A 15,466-nucleotide genomic window follows, 5' to 3' on the forward strand; every position below is an offset into this window, starting at 1 on the left:
TTCACCGTTTCCCCTCCCATCTGTAAATAGTTCGCCCAAGAATGGAGGGGCACAGTTTTGTAAGCCAGTAAAAAGTTTATTTTTATATTTTACCCTGTGTCCAAAGTGCATGTGTGGGGGTGGGGGTGGGGGTGCGTGTGCGCACAGGGTGTGGGTGCTGGGGAGTGTGTAGGCTTGGTGCAGGGCCTCCCGTACCTGCACCCTCTCCTGCTGGGCCTGGCGGCACGGGGCAGCAGGGGGCTGTTCATACCCACGCCTCACCTCAGTGGTCCACCCCTGAATGAAGGGCTCTTGTTTCGCCTCCACCAGGTTGTGAAGGGTGCAGCTGGCCCCAACCACTGATGGGACATTGGGGAGGCCCACCTCCAGCCTGGTGTGCAGGCATCTAAAACGCTCCTTGAGGCGGCCAAATGCACTCTACTGTGTTTTGGGCCCAGTTCAGCCACTCATTAAAAAGGTCCTGGCTCGGCTGGGCATGCCCTGTGTATGGCCGCATCAGCCAGGCCTGCAGGGGTAGGCCACATCCGCCATGACAGAGGGCGGCATCATCGTGCCCCTGACAGGGAGCTCCCGCCAGGGGATGAAGTTCCCCTTGGCCATGTGACATCCCAGCCCTGAGTTCAAGAGGACCCTCATGTCATGTGCATGGCTGGACCAGCCCGCGCAGATGTCCTGGAACTGGCCGTTGGTATCGATGGGCACCTGCAGGACCCCCGAGTGGTAGCCCTTGTGATTCACATAGGCCCTGCAGCTGTGCTCTGGGGCCCGGATGGCAATGTGGGTGCCGTCCAGGGCCCCAAAGCAGTTTGGGAAGCCCAGCTCCTTGAAACCCCAGATGGCATTGCCCAGGTCCGCAATGTGGACCAGCTTCCTCAGCAGCACCTTGTTGATGGCCCAGATGACCTGTAGGGTGTAGGGGGTGCACTCATGAGTGTGAGGTGGGCTGCGGCTTGCCCACCCATCCCTGTCTGTCCCCTGTGTGACCGCCTGTCCCCATCCCCACCCCTGTCCCTAGTGGGGACTGCCCCCATTTCCCGATGGTGCCCCTTGCCAAGGTGCCCCCTGCTTGCAGTCTAGGTGTGACTTGGGCAAGGCTTATCTCAATGAGGACGGCCCTGATGGTGGCTTTGCCCACCCCGAACTGGTGGCCAACGGATCACTAACTGTCCAGGGTGGCCAGCTTCCACAGGGTGATGGCCACCCTTTTCTGCAGGGGGAGCTCCGGCCTTAGGTGGGTGTCCCAGTGCTGGAGGGCTGAGGTGAACCATTGGCACAGCTCCAGGAATGTCCCCTTGGTCATCCTGAAGTTCTGTAGCCACTGGTCATCACCCCAGTCCTCCACCACCAGCCGGTCCCACCAGTCGCTGCTTGTGGGGAAGCTCCACATGCGAGCAAAGGCCTGGGGGGCCAGCTGGGGATGTTGTGCGCTGTGGATGGCCTCCAGGAGGGTGGCCATTAGCTTGGCCACCCAGAACTGCTGGAGCACAGCAGCCAGGACCGCAGCCAGTGCACTGGCCACAGCCGTGATGGAGGGGGGATGCTGTTCGGGGTCCATGGGGACCCAGGGTGCCTCCTCTGCTCTGTCTCATAACTGCCTGCGGACAGGTTGCTGGCCCTTGGCGTGTGTAGACAGAAGCATGGGGGGGGGGGGCCTTTAAAGGGACAGCAGGTGGCGGCTCCAGAAGGGTTCGTCCACCATGTGACCCTGCCCACGGTGCTTCCTGCCCGTTCTTTTGAAAGAGCGCCCTGGGGTGTGTGGATGCTCTCTTTTGAAAGTGCGCTGGGGGGCCTTTCAAAAGAATGGACCAATACTTCGATCTCTGTTAGCGTGTGTGGACGCTCCATTTCGAAAGGCCATCTTTCAATCTTCTCTTTCAAAAGATGTTCTTTCGAAACAGAGCTCTAGTGTAGACGCACCTAAAGGGTATGTCTACACAGCAAAGTTATTTCAAAATAACAGCTGTTATTAACAGCTGCCCCCTAGACTTAGCATCCACATTGCAACCATTATTTTGAAATATGTTTGAAATAGCAGGTGTCTTATTGCAAAATTGGCAAACCTTATTTTATGAGGAATAGCCCCTATTCTGAAATAACTTTTTCGAAACAGGAGCTGTTGAGACAGGGAATACCAAAATACGCCAAAGTGCATTCAATGGCTCAATCTCAAAATAGGCTATGTGGGTGTAGAGGTTATATTTCGAAATAGCTAAGTGCTATTTCAAAATGCACTTTTTGCAGCAGTGTTATTTTGAAATAAGCTATTTTGGAATAGCTATTCTGGAATAGTTTATTTCAGAATAAGGCTGCTGTGTAGACGTACTCAAAGACTCATGCCAGCCTGCTTGGCATTGGACAAAAAAATACAGGAAGCCTCCCAGTGCTACTCTTCTCATCTGAAAATCTTAAACTACACTTCTAAACATCTGACTAGTACAGGTTTCTGTTTCAGAGGAGAAAAGATCTGGACAAAAGTCACAATCAAAGGAAGAAAGTTGAAGATGGTGAAAAAATTGCTAATGGGTAACTTACATTCTTTCCAAGTTAAACATAAATCTTCATTTTGAAACAGCTAGGAACAAACAACAGTTGTTTCCACTGGGAAAAAATAACCTACTGGTGAAAATGGGCAACACAAGCAGAGGCAGTTGAATCAGCGCTCAACACAATTTAGCTGCTTGTTCAGATAAACTGTCTTCAGCACCATTTCAGGTAACTCAAACCCATCAAACAAGGTACCTGGGTTGAGAAACCCATGCATGCTTATTTCTCTCTTTGTTTCAGTACTTGCAAAAGTAAGTAAACATAGGCGTATTTGAATGGATATGACCCCACGTACTGTACATACACACTGTACTTGGATGTGCAATTGCACATTCTTTGAGCTTAACTGAATCTCAAATATTCATATATTTGTAGTTTAAATGTGCACTCATTGTCCTTTATCAGTAAAGGATATTAAATAGAAAACAAACTAACAAACCATTGTAGTGGATATATAGAAGTTATGAAATTAATTTATAGCATCAGTGGCAGATTCATAGATTCTAAGGTCAGAAGCGAACCCCGTTGTAGTCTGATTTCCTGGACAGTACCAGGCACAGGTCTGTCCCAGAATAAAAAAAAATATAATTAAAACACATGGAGCATATAAAGTTTAAAAGAAGCTCACAGTATATGGGTGATCTATGTTAAAAACCAGTTATTGTTGGTATAGCAAGTGTGAGACCGCTGTCATCAATGAGGAACTGAAGAGGCTCCGAGTTGATATCGCTGCACTGCAAGAGACGCGACTCGCAGATTCGGGATCTCTAAAGGAAAAGAACTACACCTTTTTCTGGCAGGGTAAAGCCCAAGAAGAACCCAGACAGCATGGTGTTGGCTTTGCTGTCAGAAACACCCTTCTACAAATGGTGGAATTAGTCATGGGCGGATCAGAAAGACTTCTTCGGATCATGCTTCAAACTTGTGCCGGTCCTGTCCACCTGATCAGCGCTTCTGCCCCAACCCTGTACGCCACACCAGAAGTAAAAGACAAGTTCTATGACGTGCTTAGTGCTGCTGTAGTGCAAATACCTGCTCGTGAACAACTGTACATCTTGGGTGACTTCAGTGCAAGAGTTAGAGCTGATTGGGCCTCATGGCCTTCCTGCTTAGGACACTTCAGTGTGGGAAAAATGAATGACAATGGACAGCGTCTCCTTGAACTGTGCACGTACCGCAATCTGTGTATCACAAACACATTCTTCCAAACGAAGCCACAGCACAGAGTGTCATGGAGACACCCACGCTCGAAGCACTGGCATCAACTAGACGTGGTCATCACTAGGCGTAATAACCTCAAAAACATCCTTCTGACACGCAGCTATCATAGTGCTGACTGTAATACAGATCACTCGCTAGTTTGCTCCAAGCTCAAGCTGAGACCCAAGAAGCTGTACGGCTCTAAACCTGCTGGAAGGCCCCGCATTGACGCCAGAAAGACGGCAAACTCGGAGAAAGCTGAAAAGTTCAGAGAGACCCTCCAGGAAAATCTGTACAGCGGCCCTGGGGGCGCCGATGCGACATCCAAATGGCAACATCTGAAGGATACAGTTTACAACACGGCCTTGTCGGTGTTTGGAAGAAGAGCTAGAAACACGAACGAGTGGTTCAAAGCTAACTCCGATGAGATGATTCCAGTCATTGCAAAGAAGCACGCTGCACTCCTGGAGTACAAATGCTCACCGAGCCAGAGTACCCAGCAAGCACTTAGAGCAGCCAGAAGAACAGTACAGCAGACAGCCAGGCGCTGTGCCAACAACCACTGGCTCCAGCTATGCAGCAGCATCCAGACCTGTGCTGACTTTGGTAATCTCAGAGGAATGTACGAGGATATGAAGAAGGCATTAAGACCCACCCAGAACAAGATGGCACCTCTGAAATCCAAATCTGGTGAAGTCATCGCTGACACAGCCAAACAGATGGAGCGCTGGGTTGAGCACTACTCCAAGCTGTACTCACGTGAGAACGTTGTGGTTGACGCAGCCCTCGATGCTGTCGAGCTCCTACCAGTAATGGACGAACTGGATCAGGAACCGACTGTGGATGAACTGAAGAGAGCCATAGACAGCATTGCAGCAGGAAAGTCCCCTGGCCAGGATAGTATACCACCAGAGGTAATCAAGTGTGCCGCGGACACACTCCTGCAACCCCTACATGAGCTACTGTGCCTGTGCTGGAAAGAGGGTGAGGTTCCAGAGGATATGCGCGACGCTAACATTGTAACATTGTATAAGAACAAAGGAGACAGAAACTACTGCAACAACTACCGTGGAATCTCCCTCCTAAGCGTCACTGGTAAACTGTTCGCTCGCGTCATCCTTGGCAGACTCCAGAAGATTGCTGAGAGGGTGTACCCCAAATCGCAGTGCGGATTCTGCGCAGAGAGGTCTACCGTTGACATGGTCTTCTCTCTAAGGCAGCTGCAGGAGAAGTGCAGAGAGCAGAGAAAGCCACTCTACATAGCCTTCATCGACCTGACCAAGGCCTTTGACTTGGTCAGCAGGGATGGTCTGTTCAAACTGCTCCACAAGATAGGCTGTCCTCCACGGTTACTCAAGATGATCCAGTCGTTCCATGAAGACATGAGAGGAACCATCCAATATGATGGCACATTATCGGATGCCTTCAGAATCAGGAGTGGCGTCAAACAAGGATGTGTGCTTGCTCCAACATTGTTCGGGATCTTCTTTGCAGTCTTCCTGAAGCATGCCTTTGTATCTTCAACAGAGGGCATCTTGCTGCACACAAGATCTGATGGGAAACTGTTTAACCTTGCAAGGCTGAAAGCTAAGTCTAAGGTGCGAGAAGTCCTCATCAGAGACATGCTGTTCACAGACAATGCTGCTGTAGTGTCTCACACAGAAGACCAGCTTCAAAAACTGCTGGATCAGTTCTCCAAAGTGTGCAAGGACTTTGGCTTACCATCAGCATAAAGAAGACAAACATACTTGGTCAGGATGTTGCTGAATCCCCATCAATCAGCATTGACAACTATACGTTAGAGGTCCTCCACGAGTTCGTTTACCTCGGGTCCACCATCACTGACACCCTGTCGTTGGACACTGAGCTAAATTAGAGGATCGGAAAAGCGGCCACAACTCTGTCCAGACTCAGCAAGAGAGTGTGGAATAACAACAAGCTGTACACTCACACCAAAATGCAAGTCTACAGAGCCTGCAGCCTCAGCACCCTCCTTTATGGCAGCGAGACTTGGACCCTGTATGCCCTCCTGGAAAAGAGGCTGAACGTCTTCCACTTGCGCTGCCTCAGGTGTATCCTTGGAATATCATGGAAGGACAGAGTGACCAACACCGCCATCCTTGAGCAAGCTGGAATCCCAACCATGCACACCCTCCTCAGGCATCGTCGGCTCCGCTGGCTTGGCCACGTCCACAGGATGAATGATGGAAGGATTCCAAAAGACATCCTGTATGGTGAGCTAGCCTCTGGCAAAAGACCTCCCGGATGCCCCCAGTTGCGCTACAAAGATGTCTGCAAGAGAGACCTCAGAGAGGTAGACATCAAGCTGGACAACTGGGAAGAACTAGCAGACGACCGCAGCAGACGGAGGCAGGGCTTACACAAGGGCCTTCAGAAGGGCGAGATGAGGATCAGACAGCTAGCAGAGGAGAAGCGAGCACACAGAAAGCACACTAAGGACTTGCCAGACACCCACCACATCTGCAAGAGATGCAGCAAGGACTGTCACTTTCGTGTGGGTCTTCATAGTCACAGTAGACGCTGTAAATGAAGTCCTCAATTGAAACTATAAAGGGCGCAATCCATAGTCTATGCAGACTGAAGGATGCCTACCTGGTAAGTGTGAATGGAAAAGGCAGATACTGGCCTCCACAGAGATAAATAAATCAACATCAATTAAAATCAAGATTGAATGTCCTTCTAAATAGATATGCTTTAGTTTAATCTCAAGTTACTGAACTTGCTGAAGCATTTACTGAAAGAAATTATAAAGTTTGTGTAACACAGAAAGGCAGCCTGGTCTTAGAATCTATGGAAAATCCAGAGAAGAGTCACAGAACTAACATGTAAGGCACATTGATCAAACTGGTCATTTTCATTTTAGCTCATTCCTTGCCCTGGAGTCAAGAGGACACGTCAATAGTCATAGAGTGAATGGGCAGGCTGCCACTCTAGCCACACCGCCAGTGGGGGTGTCGAGGGCTCCTAGGTCCTTTTAAGTTGACAGACTGGACTGGGCGATGCACAGGAGAGGAGCAGGGATAGACCCAGTCCCAGACTTTACTGGAATAATGAGGAATTCCTCATATCTGGGCACCATATGCCCGTCTAACTTGAGCACCCTGAAAAAAGAGTATCAGGCATAACTGCAGGATTCCCAGTGGTCGTGTCTACCCTAGCAAGCCCTTTCGAAAGTGAAACTGAAAGGAGGGCCCCTTTCAAAAGAACCCACAACGCGTCTGCACACACAAAGTGCTCTTTTGAAATTGTATTCGAAAGATCGCAGCACAGCTTTTGAAACTGCTTTTCCCTTCCCATCTCAGGAAGAGCCCCTCCTTTCAAAACCTTCTTTCAAAAGAGGGCAAGTGTAGACGCTCCATAGACTGCTCTTTCAAGAGCGGTCCTCCATGGTGCCAGTCAGCTGGCATGCAGAGACGCTCTTGCCAGCACATGACGGGCTCTATGGCTGGCACATCTGGCCGCGTTTAAAGAGACACTGGCCCAGAAGCCCCAAGCAGGAAGCTAGGAGCATGCTGGCTGCAGGCACTGCACGAGCCTGCAGCAGAATGGATGCACAGAGAGGGCAGAGGCCAGCAAGGCACCCCACCAGCTCCAAGACAACACCGCAAGACCCCCATGGTCCCCCTCTGACCCACTCGAGGAGTCCCCAGAGGGCAGCCGGGAGACAAAAAAATGGGACCCCTCCTGGAGCGAGGGCGAGATTAAAGACTTGCTGGGCTGTGGGGAGACAAGGAGGTGCTCCTCCACACCAAAGACTGGCACCGTAATGCCAGTGGCTGTCAGCCAGCCTGAAGACCCAGGGCCACCCCCCATGCCAGACACAGTGGTAGACACAGCAGCGCCAGAGGGAGAGGCCCAGCTTGTGTCGGGTGAGCAGGAGGGACCCTCAGGCATGGACCATGCCTGGGAGTAGCACTCCCATGGACCATGACCGGGAGTAGCACTCGCCCTTGGATGGGGAAGGGTCCTGGTAATTGTGATCCCCTCCAGTAGGGACCCCTCCAAACGGACCACGCCCAAAGTCCTTGAGGGACGTCAGGTATGTGATCGAGGAATCAGACACCCCAGGCCGGGGCGGGGGGCACCCATCACAGCTGGCAGCAAACCAGCCATCTGTCCACCTGCCCTGTTGCGAAACATTACAGATGTCTGTGGCCCACAGGGTGACCCACGCACAGCACTCAGCACCCCGTGCTGTGGATAGCACCAGAACTTGCAAGCCCAGGGAGGGGGTTGGGAGGAGGACGGGTCCCACCTGGTACACAGCCCAACCATGCTGGGATCTCCAGGTACCCAGGATCCCCCAGAGCCCACCAGCGGGGGGGTGGGGCTGGCCACGAGGGGGGGCGGGCACAGCCCCTGGGGCCAGAGCAAAGGGCTGATGGGCCACCCCCACCTCTTGTTTCCACAGCACCACCAACTGAGCGCCAGGTGAGCCCTGGCCACGGCCAGGACACCATCCGCCCAAGCGTCGAGGGGGCCAGGTTGTCGAGCTGCCCATCGCCTGTGTGGGCCTGTGTGCGGAGGCCATGCCGCCACTGCCGCCATGAGGAAGAGGAGAAGGAGGCTGCCTCCCAGAGGGCAGCGATTCGGCAGCAGACAGCCATGCTCCAGCGGTGGCTTGAACTCAAGGAGGTGGACATGAGAAGGCAGCATACGGCATGGGGCAAGGTTGCCAGGGCTTCACGGGCCCTCACCCAGGTTGTCACCCATCGCCTGCCCCCGCCTCCCATTGTCTCCTCCTCTGTTCTCCCCGCCACATCCCGTGCCATATCCTGGGCCACATCCTGTGCCACCTCCCCCGCCAGTGCCTTTGCCTCCCACAACCTTGCTGCCTTCCTGCCACACAATGCCCCACCAGCTACCTGCCGGAGCTGGTGCATCTTCTACCTGGCCAGGACGGGCCATGCTACACTGGCCCTTCCCACCCCACCCACTCCCGGTACCCAGGCCATGGTCGCTGCACCCCCGGCATGCTCCTACCTCCCCATGGTCCCAGCCCCACCAGAGCCCCCAGACCCAGGGCAGTAGGGCCCCCCCCCAGTCAGTGTGGGTGACAGCCCCCACCCCTGTGGGAACTAAGCCCCCCCCCAAGTTCTGCTGACCCCACCCATGCTCTGTATATAGTTCTCCCCATTCACCCCTGTATATAGCCCCCCCGTTTGTATTATTGTTTATGACAGTTTGTTTGATGTTTCAACATGTTTATTTGCAAACAACCCCCATGTCCCATGTGATAGGTTGGGGAGGGCAGATGTGAGGGCCAGTGGTGAGGGGCACATGTATGGGGCTGTTGGTGGGACATGCGTGGGAGGCCATGGTGGAGGGTACCAGGGGGAGGGTCATTGGGGCCCCTCATTGAAGTCTGGTGACAGGGCCTCCCTCACCTGCACCTCATCCTGGTTTTCTAGACAACATGGGGGATCCTCGTACCCCAGGGCTGCCTCGGCGGCTCACCCCAGGAGGTGGTGCTCCTGCTTGCTCTCTGCAGTATTGTGGAGAGCACAGCACATGGCCACCACAACAGGCCCGTTCCTGGGGCTGACTTCCAGCCTTATGAGCAGGCAGTGGATGTGCCTCTGGAGCCAGCTGAAGGCCCGCTCCACCATGTCCCAGGCCTGATTCAGGCACTCATTGAAGCACTCTCAGGTGGGGTTGGCCTGTGCTGTGTAGGGACGCATGAGCCATGGGTGGATGGGGTAAGCAGCAATGGCTGCTGTACATGGGTGCATGGTGGTTTCTCTGATGGGGATGTCCCACGGGGGCACATTGGTCCCCTCCTGCAATCTGCATCCCAGCCAGGAGTTCCAGAAGATCCAGGCATTGTGGGCCTTGCCTGGACCACCCCACACAAATGTCCAGGAAGCGGACCTGGGCATCCACAATGGCATGCAGGACAAGAGAGTGGTACCTCTTTCTATTAACGCAACGGCCCACGCGGTGGTCTGGGGCCTGGATGGGGATATGGGTCCCATCCAGGGCCCCGAAGCAGCTGGGGAAGCCCAGGCTGGTGAAGCTCTCCATGGCAGCATCGAGGTCCATGAGGTAAACAACCCTCTGCAGGAGGATAGCGTTGATCACTCAAATGACCAGCAAGGGACGGAGGGTGTGTGCACCGTGTGTCGGGGTGCCCTGGTCCCCTCCCCTGGATCCCCCATCTCTGTCCCCTCCCTGGGCCCCTCCCCCCAACTCTGATGTTCATCCTTTCCCGGTGGCCCCATCCCCCCCGGGGTGTGTGTGTGACCCCAGCCGCATGTACATCGAGCAGGACTGCCCCAACGGTGGTCTTCCCCACCCTGAACTGGTGGCCAACCGAGCGGCGGCTGTCTGGGTGGCCAGCTTCTAGATGGCGATCACCACAGATTTCTCCAGGAGCGCAGGCCTCATCCACGTGTCCTGGTGGTGAAGGATGGGGGCCAGCCAGTGGAACAACTCTAGGAAGCTCTCCTTCCTCATGCAGATGTTCTGGAGCCACCGCTCATTGTTCCTCTCCCGCATGACCACCCTGTCCCACCACTCGGCGCTGGTGGGGTGCCACCACACGCACTGGATGACTCGAGGGATGAGGCGCAGGCGGTGCCCTGTTGTGAGGGCCTGCAGGTCTAGGGATTGGGGGTGGGGGGTTGGCCTCCGGAGGAGGAGGCAGAGGGCTTCGGCAATTATTGTAGCCAGCAGCCTGACCACATCGCTGCCAGCGTCCCTGCTGGGGAGCTGGCTGGTATCCATGTGTGCCTGGTCACTGGTGGATCTGGTGGTATCTCTGTGCATGGGGTCTGCGTGGCTTTGTATGCCACAGTGGCTCTCAGCATGTGCAGGCCACGGCTGTTTGGGAGGGTCCCTTTAAAGGAGTGGCTGGGTGTGGGGCCCGGAAGGGCACACACATCATGTGACCCCCTCTGCAGCGTTTCCTGGCTTGTTCTTCCGAAAGGGCTCTGGGGCTGTGTGGATGCTCTTTTGAAAGAGAGCCACTCCCTTTGAAAGAACAGATCGGTGCATTGATCAACTTTTGGACATGTCCACGCTCTTCCAAAGCTTGCTCTTTCGAAAGGTGCCTTCTGGAAACTTGCCTTTTGAAAGCGCCCTGTAGTGTAGACATGACCAACATGTGTTGTCATAATCTGAACAACATTCTGGAGAAACAGGCTTTGTGATTATATTGACCCGTGAGGGGTGGAAATGCGGGAGTTGTAATTCTGTGTTTCATGCATTGTATGTGATAAACTAGGGTTACCATATCTGATCTTTCAAAATAGAGGACAATCCTGAGAGGGAGTGTATGTGTATCAGTATCTACCAACTCACCTTGTACTGTAACACATTAATACAATGAGTTGGTAGATACTGATACACACTCTCTCACGGGTATCAAAACAAAAAAGCAGTCAAGTAGCACTTTAAAGACTAACAAAATAATTTATTAGGTGAGCTTTGGTGGGACAGACCCACTTCTTCAGACCATAGTCTGTTCTGGTCTGGCTATGGTCTGAAGAAGTGGGTCTGTCCCACGAAAGCTCACCGAATAAATTATTTTGTTAGTCTTTAAAGTGCTACTTGACTGCTTTTTTGTTTTGATGGTATATAGACTAGCACGGCTCCCTCCCTCTCTCAGGGGTGTCCTCCTTTCTATAAGGTAACCTTAGATAAACATGACAGACGCATCCCTCCCACCAGGCAAATCGGATCAATAAGGATGTTAGCAAAGAAAACTATGCATTACAATGTTGGACACCAACAACTTTTTGGATGGGCAGGGTTGAAAAACCGCTAACTTCTACCTTAAAAAGAGGGATGCTCTCTCTTAAACAGCAACAGAGCGGGAGCCTGTTCGTCTGTATTCTAACAAAACAAAGCAGCAGTCCTGGAGCACCTTAAAGGCTATCAATATGATATATAAGGTGATGAGATCAGGCAGGCGGCAGGCCGGTGAGCACTGCTGACAGCGAGCAGCAAGACTCCCCACAACTGGGATGCATTACAGAGCACCGACGCGCTAAGGCCCAGAGGCCACTTTGTCGACAGAGCTCAGAGCGAACGCCGCTGCAGACCCCGCGGTGGGAGCCCGATCTCGACCGCAGTTGTATGTCCAGAGGTCCCGGAGGAAGCGGGGCGAGGTGGGGGAGGGTGGGGTCCCTCTCGACCCCACCCTCCCCAAAGGGTAGAGAAGAGCCCGCGCCCCCGCCTACCCTTGTAACGGGGGGGAAGGGGGCGGCCGGGCCGGGGGTCTCCGGAGCCCGCCACCGCCAGGAGGGGCGAGGCTACCCCGGGCTGCGCGGGGCGGCTGTCCCCGCGGCAGGGGCCCTGCCCGAGAAGCCCGCCACGCGCGGCTGGAGACGCAGCTCGCCCGCTCAGCCCAGCAGGTACCCGGCCCCCTCCCACAGTGCTGCGGCGGGGCGGGGCGCCGGCCCGGCCGCTGTCACCGAGCTTCCCCGGGTCGCACCTGACCCAGGGGCTCACGCCACCCTTAGCGGACGATCGCACGAGCGCTCTCAGACGCCCGCCCTCTCGCCCCTCTGCCGTCTCCTCATTGGTCGAGCGGAACCGCTCTTCTCAGCGATTGGCTCAGGCACCTCCCTCGCGGCGGCCATGTTGATTCCGGGCGGGAAAGGCCGCAGGAGGATTAGGGTCAGTCGCGGGGCGGGGGTGGAGCGGGAAGTGCCGGGAACGGATCGGGCCCAGGCTGCCTCGGGGGTAGCGCCCCTCCCCCCTCACGCCACTCCAGCCCTGCGGCCTTGTCTAGTCACTCGCACCCCTCGGATAGCCGGGCAGGCACCCTTCAGCCCCGCGAGCGGCAGGTGTGGGCGCTGCCCGGCGCCGAGCAGGTCCCCGCCGCTGGCGCCTCCTCCCGGCCGGGCCCTGGCGCTGCTGTGGCGACGTGGCCGTTGAGCTCTGCGGCAGTGGCTGATGATGTTCAGAAGGGGCTAGCGCCCCCACCCTTTGCAAAACGTGCTAGGCCCGGCCTGGGGGCAGCGAGGGTCGGGGCCCCAAAGCAGTTCCTTGGCAGCCGCTGAGGTTGGCATGGTTGCGTTTGATCTCGAATCAGTGCAGTGCACCCTCTTGGGAGGACATGGTTTGTGCCTACGTGGAGCCCTCAGAGATATAACACCGCCCCAGGTCAGTATTTTAAATATGAACCCAGGGAAGGTGAAGCACAAGGCTTGTTTTGGCAAGAGACCATTGTGCAGAGAGTTGGTCTGCATTTCTGGGAATGATCATTCCCCCTCTCTCCTTGTGCCTTACCAAGGAGCGAATCTTCTCAGCATTTTGATTTGTTAGTGCCAACCTGGTCAGTAGAAACAAAACCACTGGAAACTAAATTTTAAAAGCTCTTAATTGACTGTTTTGTTGCTGAAAACAGAAAACTTAAAAAGGTGCTTTAAGAATATGATACTTTGAGAAAAAACTATTTAAGTGGCGATTACTACTGTTAAACAGGTAATCTCTCTGTGGAAATAAGTTTATATATATGTTCATGGAATGCATTATTAAATGTTACTCTCTATGAACTGCTTGAGATGGGAGCAGACCAGGTATCAAATCACAAATTCATTTGCCACATTTAAGGTACATTTTTTGGTGGTTCCACAGCTCTGTCTGCAAAACTGATGGTAGGAAAGTGTAACTTGAAGCCAAATACACTATATACCTTTATAAAAAAATTATAAAGTTTAGTTTAGTGGTTTAGAGTTTAGTGGTTATGAAGTAAGGGACTAATAATATTAATTTGGGCTAAAGTTGAGGTATGCATCATGTACGTTACCATGTATTTCTTTCACAAATTATTTCAGATCTGAACTGAAACTCTTCCTCTTTCATTCTGGAGCTTCCAAGCAAAACATACCAGATTGTTAGCTTTGTTATATGCATGAAGAAGAGTGAATCAAAGTAGTTGTTGATCCAAGCAGGATTTGAACACATGTCCCTACAAGGCTTGTGTACTAACCTGCAATTCCACAAAGCCTTTTGAGGCTACAGTTGTTGTCTGGCTTGTAGGATTTACTGTATTTAAATATGCAGTGTTGGTTTTGGTGCATTGTTCCCAGGATATAGGAGAAACAAAGTGAAGGAGGTAATATTTTTATTGGACTAACTTCTGTTGGTAAGAGACACAAAATTACATTGAACTTGTGTTTCTCACCCACAGAATTTGGTCCAATAAAAGGTATTGTTTCATTCACTTCATTTCTAATTAGTAGTTAAGTTAAAACCTGGTATCCCTAGTCCTGTGAAGACATATACCTGTATTTGTCCATAGTCTGGAGAAAATTCACTTTCTCTCACAATATTGAAAGTGCTGTAAATCTTCTGTGTATTTTCTGCTTTGCTTTCAAATTTCAATTCTTGATACCTCACATTTATTTAAAAACAAAACTTTAAAAATAAATTGGACAAATTATATTTTTCTTACTCTTTTCAATTTATACTGAATTTGCTGTTAACCTCTTCCCTTTTCCTCAGAAAAGGAGCGAAGAAGTTTTTTTGATTATTTTTCTGGGATATCTTTCCATGTTAACAACTCAAACATATTTTTTACTATGCAACAGAAGTTCCTAATTACAGAGAATACACTTTTTATAATAGGATATTTTGCAGTGTGCCTTTATGGGGTATTATTGAAGTTTGGATGTTGACTGTTACAAACCGTATTTTGAGGGAAAGGAAGATTATAATGGCAAGTGCTATAGTGGATGGCTCTGGTTCTCTGTTATATCACTGGTAAATTATTATCTGAATGAGTCGAATAAAGAAAGTGGCATGTAAATAGTGAGTTGGACAGAAATTGTTGGCAGTATAGGTCTCACCCACCTTAGCTATCACCACATTCCTTGTCCCCTACACCCTCATCAACCAACACAAAAGAACCCAACATACATACCATGCACCGCAGTACATACGTATCCCTGAGCAAGTGGGTTGTGTTTTCTTCTGTGAAGCTTCAGAAGTGTGTATGTTCTGGCACAATCCCTGTTTGAAAATATTCGGAGTGTTCTCTTGTAAATAATGTTCCATTTACTAGAAGGTTTCCTTTTTTACTAAATTAAAAAAATGATGAGAATTACGTGGAACATATGTAACCAAAAATATTTAAATAAAAATGAAGTGCCTTGCAATGCTATGGATACCTTTACTTCAAATGAAGTCTGCAGTGATTTATTAAAATGATTTGATACTTTTAATAAGTATAAAAGGCTTTCAGGAGATTGTTACAAAGATTAACTTTTTAAATGTTTTAATGCTTCCACATTTGTTCAGTCACAAACATTAAAACAGTTTTAATGTCACCATTCTGATGAGCTCATACATCATTGCAGCATTATGTACTAATTGTATAAACAGCATGGTAAAGTTGGTAGAGAAGATGAAGAAACACAATTCATGTTGTTGCTCTTTAAAAAGCAGTTTTGGTATTGAAACATTCTTTTGACATGTGAATGAGTGGGTAGTTATTTTTCCCTTGCTGAAGACAAACCCAGTTCAAAGAATGAAATTAAATATCATTTGCCATTCATAAAGGGCTTTTGTTTCATGTATTGATAAACCTAGGTGGTCAGTGACAGAGGCTGAAAGAAAAAGAAAAAGCCCTAGCATGTGTTTTTTGTAGGAAAGGCACACATGAATGCAGCCTGAGTATCCTAAAATTGTCTGCAACTGTCTATGATTAGAGATATATTTTTACTCTTTCTCTCTGAATTATGTTTGTGGG

At 51.2% G+C, this 15,466-nt stretch overlaps 1 protein-coding gene across 1 annotated transcript in view; it reads left to right on the forward strand.

Annotated features, from left to right (window-relative positions):
- The first annotated feature begins 12,406 nt into the window (after positions 1-12,406).
- TRIQK (triple QxxK/R motif containing) overlaps positions 12,407-15,466 on the forward strand; it is a 94,724-nt gene continuing 91,664 nt past the window's right edge. The window contains exon 1 of the mRNA XM_074985704.1: positions 12,407-12,876. The gene's annotated coding sequence lies outside the window, so the exon portion shown is untranslated. The remainder of the gene's footprint in view (positions 12,877-15,466) is intronic.

The sequence above is a fragment of the Carettochelys insculpta genome, chromosome 2, assembly GCF_033958435.1.
Source record: "Carettochelys insculpta isolate YL-2023 chromosome 2, ASM3395843v1, whole genome shotgun sequence".
NCBI classification, from domain to species: domain Eukaryota; kingdom Metazoa; phylum Chordata; order Testudines; family Carettochelyidae; genus Carettochelys; species Carettochelys insculpta.